The sequence below is a fragment of the Vigna angularis genome, chromosome 8 (genome assembly GCF_016808095.1).
Source record: "Vigna angularis cultivar LongXiaoDou No.4 chromosome 8, ASM1680809v1, whole genome shotgun sequence".
Lineage (NCBI taxonomy): Eukaryota > Viridiplantae > Streptophyta > Magnoliopsida > Fabales > Fabaceae > Vigna > Vigna angularis.
Genome location: NC_068977.1, coordinates 17729451 through 17735450, shown reverse-complemented (window position 1 = coordinate 17735450; position 6000 = coordinate 17729451).

The window sequence follows — 6000 nt, the reverse complement described above, 5'->3', positions numbered from 1 at the left end:
ACAACTCCTCTAATTCTAAGTTACGCTCAGACCCGGGTATAGGGCCCTACTCATGATATGCCGAAAGTGCGTGTGTGAAGGGAGAATGCAATGCATACCCAAACCCTCACCTGCAAAACAACCAGAAAAATTCCCAGGCAGATATAAACATGGTTTCTACCCTAGGGTTCAATATTCAACAGTTATTGCAGTTATTCCAAATATCGAGCATAGATAGAGAAAAGGGAAAGAAAAACACAAAGCAAAACCACATCGAATTCGCGCATCTAATTAAATGGCTCGACTCTCTAGCACTCCCTAGTGGAGTCGCCATCTGTCGCAACCGGAATCGCGACGGGACGACGATCCAAAAAAAACGGGTTTTGAAAAGAGATTTTGGAGTCGCCACCATAGTTTATTCTGGAAAACTACGGAAAAACCACAAAACGATAAAGCACGGTCCACGAAAACCAAAGATTGGGTTCGGGAGTCGGTTACGCGTGGGGAAAGTGTTAGCACCCCACAATGCCTGCCCTAAGACAGTACCTTTAACTAAATGCACGAATATGATGTGGTTTTCAAAATGTTTAACTATCCCCTAAAATAAAATTCTAAATAAACGAAACATATTTTTTAGTTTTTTGGGCCCGACAAGGATTGACCTTGGTCCTACGTATTCTCATTCAAAATGAGAAATCAGGGTTACGTAGTTCTTTTTTGAAAATTTGTTTGAAAATTTTGTTTAGGAAATTGTTTGAGAATTTTGTTTGGAAATGATTTTGGATTTTTGGGAAGTGAACCTGACAAGTACTAGCCTTGCTCCTATGTATCTCCACTTTTGATGGAGAATCAAGGATCACGTAGTTCTAGCAAAGGTCGGTTGTTTGTTTGAAAAAGGGTATTTTGGTATTTTTGTAATTTTTATGTAAGAAAAAGAAAAGGGTCTTCTAACACAAGGACGATGCGTGCGATCACACATGCGCTAGAATCCTTTAAAACATATATTTTAATTTTTATTTTTTTGGAAAGAAGGGGTTTTCTAGTACAAGGACGATGTGTGCGATCACACATGTGCTAGAACCCTTAAAATATATTTTTGGTATTTTTATAAAAAAGGAAGAAAAGGTTTTAGCACAAGGACGATGCGGGCGATCACACGTGTGCCTGACCTTTAAAATGTATTTTTTTTTTATTTTTCTAAGAGAAAAGGTTCACAGCACAAGGACGATGCGTGCGATCACACATGCGCTAGAATCCTTTACAACGTATATTTTCGTAAAAAAGAAATTTATTTAAGATATAAATATTGTATTATTAAATATATATTTTAGGATAAGTAGATATCTAGAATAAATAGATAAAATAAAATAAAATAAAATAAATAAATAAAAGATAAAATAAAAATAAAAAAATAAAAATAAATAAAATAAAGTAAATAAAAAAATAAAGCAAATAATGAGAAAGGGGTGCGGAACGGTCCGTCGCAAGCTACTGTGCAGTCCGTGGAAGTGGCCGAACGGACGTTGGGAAAGGGTTCAGCATAACGAGCGTTCGTTGGGAGGTGACGAACGGACGTTGGGAAAGAGGCCGGATGACGAGCGCTCATTGGAGAGATGACGAACGGACGTGGTGGAAGGGGGCCGAAAGACGAGCGTTCGTTGGGGAGAGATGACGAACGTACGTTCGATCGCTCGTGGGAGAGATTACAAACTGACGTTCGAAAAAGGCTGAAGGACGAGCGTTCATTGGGGAGAGATGACGAACGTACGTTCGTAAAAGGCTGGAGGACGAGCGTTCGTTGGGGAGAGATGACGAACGTACGTTCGTAAGAGGCTGAAGGACGAGCGTTCGTATGGAAGAGATGACGAACGTACGTTCGTAAAAGGCTGGTTGACGAGCGCTCGTTGGGCAGAGATTACGAAAGGACGTTCAAAAAAGGATGAAGGTTCCTGGCCGTGCATTTATTTTTGGGCTTGGCCCACCCGGGTGGTTTCTAACCTAGAATCCCCTAGGGGTTCAGCATCTTCCCTCATTCCTCACCATACTCAGATCAAACACTCCCCAGAGACCCGAGGTTCCCCGCTGTCCATCTCGGCCAGAGCAGCCACCACGCCTGACCTCCAGCAAAAGCCGGCCACCGCGAGTAGCGGCCCAAGACGTCGCAAGCGCCTCCGCTCACCGTCGAGACCCTCGCCGGCCGCCGCTCCAACTCTTCCTCTCTCGTTCTCGCGTGATGGATGTTGAAAGTGGTGAGAGGATCCTCTCTGAGAGGTGTAGTCCAGGAACCCTTGAAGGAGCTCGATCTCATCCTCGTCGATCTACAGCCGCTGGAACAGCCACCGCGAGTCATCTAGCGGAGGCTTCTTTTCCGCGATTGGCTCCAGGCGCCGCCGCTTCGAACTGAAGGAGTCACCGACGACGATGGTGGTGGCGGCGGCTATTGATAGTGATTTGGGGATGGGTGGGGTTGTTTCTTAGATTTCTTGCAGGTTTGGTGTGGTTCGCGGTGGGCGGAGGTGAATGTTGAGGGCGGAGAGGATAATGATGATGGGTGTTGATGACTCGAAGGAATCGGAGATGAAGGCAGAGGAAGAAGATGGTTTTCTGTGATGCGCGTGATGGGGGGAATTGGTTTTGGAGGGTGTGATTTTGTTGAGTGAATAGAGAAGAGCGTGAGAGTGAATGAAAGATAGGAAAATGGTGGGTTCTCTGGCTTTGAGTGTGCTGAAGGAATTGAGAGTTTTGCGTGTGAGGGGGGTATTGATTGAAGATTGATGTTGGCCGTGTATAAGGTTCAGTGTCCGATGAATGATGGAAGCAGGATGATGACGGGAAATATGATGGAAGTAGTGAGTGAGCTGTGAAGAAGAAACAAGCGGTTGGGATGGTTACGGGTGAGAGGAGCAGAGGGGTTGGAGAGTGATTTGAGAAGTGTAGGATAGATGATGGATGTGAGGTATATGAAAGAAGAAGATGATGATGATGGAGATGGTGTTGGAGATGAACGTGATGACGCTAGAGGTGGTGTTGGATAGTATAAGGTGTTGGAGATGAATGATGGATGGCGTTGAAGATGATGGGCATGGTCGTGTATCTGGTATAAGGATGAAGATGGTGATCGTGAGGTAATAAGGATGAAGATCCTGGGTGTTGGCCGTGAGGTGTTGATGATTGGAAATGAAAGTGAAGAAGAAAGGTACTGGCCGTGAGGCGTAAGGATGAAGAGATGGATGTTGATGTGTATAAGGGTATTTACAAATATCCACAACACTATGAATGTATTCAACTAAACATATGCAAACTTAGCAACAACGTAACAGAGACATGTTCAAAACTCAGTAAAAAATGGAGTGCAAGGTATTACTTACCTTTTGAAGCTTCGTTTGCTATTGCCAACCTTGTGTCTCCAATGAGTCGTTTGCTATTGCCAACCTTGTGTCTCCGATGAGTCTCTCCCCTGAGTAGCTGACTTCTCCCCTCTCTTTTTTTTGTGAATAATGTCTCTTGTTCTTCTTTGTAGGTGCCAATGGTGAAGGTCCGAGAGACAGTGTGTGAAATCCTCCTTTTCTTTTCTCAATAATAAGACTTTCCCTCTGCTGTGCCTCCTGCCTAACCAAATCGCGCCTCTGCTCTCCCCAAAACTTGTCTTGTCCTTGCCTGTCCAAAACCAATTTGGCTCCTCGTAGCAGAAAACCGTTTTCCTCCACTATGTCCCCTCCTTTTTGCCAATTTGTCCTTTTCTCACTTTTTGATTCATTTTTTTTATTTCTTTTAATTTAATTTAATTTTAAAACCAAAATAAAAAGATAAAAATTTAATTAAAATTAAAATAAATAAAAAAAAATAAGAAATAAAAATAAAAAAATAAGAATTAAAATTAAAACGAAGAATAAAAAAAAATAAAATAAAAATAAAAATAAATAAATAAAAGGAAAAAAAAAGTAAAATAAATAAAAAGAGATAGAATAAAAACAAAATAAACAATAAAGAAAAAGGGTAATAAAAACAAGGTTTAATCCTTTTCGACATCCCTATTTGTGTAAATGAATAATAAACAGGTTAAATATGTGACAACCAAATGTTAAATAAAACTATAAAAAATAATCCGGACGAAATTGGGTATTGACAACTGGTTTAGTGTATGAGTGGTGTTGTGATGCTGTGGTGAAGGTTCTAAAAGTCCAGATTGCTTCTCCAAAGGGGTAGCATATTAGGGAGTGGAAGACTTGTTAAAGTGGCCACAAGCTTGGACTCCAAGAGCACTTTAACATTGTTGTTCCAGCACCTTATTTTCAGCAGCAAACACATTAATTTTGGATTTCCACCAAACTGAAACTGCAAACACACTTGGATTTGTTCAATTTTCCCCAATCTTTACTTGTAATTTTGACTATGCTCTATGCATGCTTTGTTTAATTCATTCAATTGCATGATTATTGATTTTGTCGATATGGACACATGTGGGAAAATCTAGAACTGGGGAAATTCTCCCAAAAGCAATATTACCTAGACATAGGGATAGAGGGTTGATTGCCTTTAAGCTTTTGTGTGAATGTAATGCATAATTAATTGTTGGGGATACAAGACATTGTGATCTAGTAATTAAGAGTAGGCTTTCTTCACCGAGACATCGAGTTTAAGGTAAATTAGAAAGTGATATTAACATTAATGAAGAAGATGAATTCTTATATGCATGAGAGTGATTAGGTGAAATCTAAACCCCAACAAAATATTCATCTCATATTTTCAATATCATCCATTCACCCTTGTGTTTAGCCTCAATTGATCAAATTTGCATGCATGTTTATTTTTATTGCATTTGCATTCAAAAACCCCAAAAATTGTTCTTAAGTCTTAATTGGTTAAGCGATTACATAATTGTTTAGTGTCGTGACTCTCTTGGGAAACGACACTTGGTCTTACCATTTATTATTACTTGATACGATTCGGTACACTTGCCGGAATGTTAACAAGTTTTTGTTCATTAAACCAAGTACGTAAGCAATAAAACAAAATAAAGAAAAATATAAAAATCCTAAATCATGCTATTGAATGAGTTAAACAAAGCAAGCGTTGTAACAGATGAATTACTCTAGCAATTAATAAAAAGGCATATATTATCAAGAATCAATTCAAATACATGAGAGTTCATAGGCTTACATAATCCCCGAACAACAAATAATAGAGTTTAGTTCACCATAGACATGGTGAAACTAGATGAAAAATGGAGAAGAATGAGATAGAAAAACCCTAAAAGTAGAAGATGGAAGCTCTCGCATCCAAATCCGCTTCTAGAGGGTGAAAGAGTGTGCTACTGCGCTCCCTCTGCCAAAGATGATCAAACCTAGGACGTCTGGGTCCTTTAAATAGAGCAAAAACAGAACAGAAACAAGGCTCAGCCCGTGTCGCTGGCGCTTAAGCGCCCCACTTACGGTGCCCGGGCGGTCAACGGTGGTTCCTAGCGCTTAAGCCTAAAAAAGGGGTGCCCAAGCTTCGTGCTTCTAATGCTTAAGCGCCCAAAAGAGGCACCCAGGCGGTGAGCGACACTCTTCTGCGCTTAAGCCTCCAAAAAGGGTGCCCAAGCTTCGAGCATTCCTCTCTTCTATTGCTTTTCCAAGCCTTTTTGAGCTCCATCTCCTTGGCACTTCATCTCTGTTTTCCATATTATCTCATTTCCTGCCAGAACAAGGGAAATTAGTCATAAAACCATTAAGTTCAACCTCAACTCTCTTATTCACACAACTTAACAAAAAATCATGATTTCAAGCAAGTTTCTAAGTAGAAAAGAGTGCATTTAGTATCAAAATTACATCACAGATAACGGTATTTTCAACCGTTATCAGAAACTTATTGAAGGAATTAAGCTTGCCACAAGTGAAGCCAACAAAGATTTTCGTAGACAACAAGTCGACAATAGCATTAGCAAAAAAAATAATCTACCATGATCGAAGTAAGCACATCCACACCCGTTACCATTGCATTAGAGAATGCACCAGCACCAAGTATGTGCAAATGGAATAT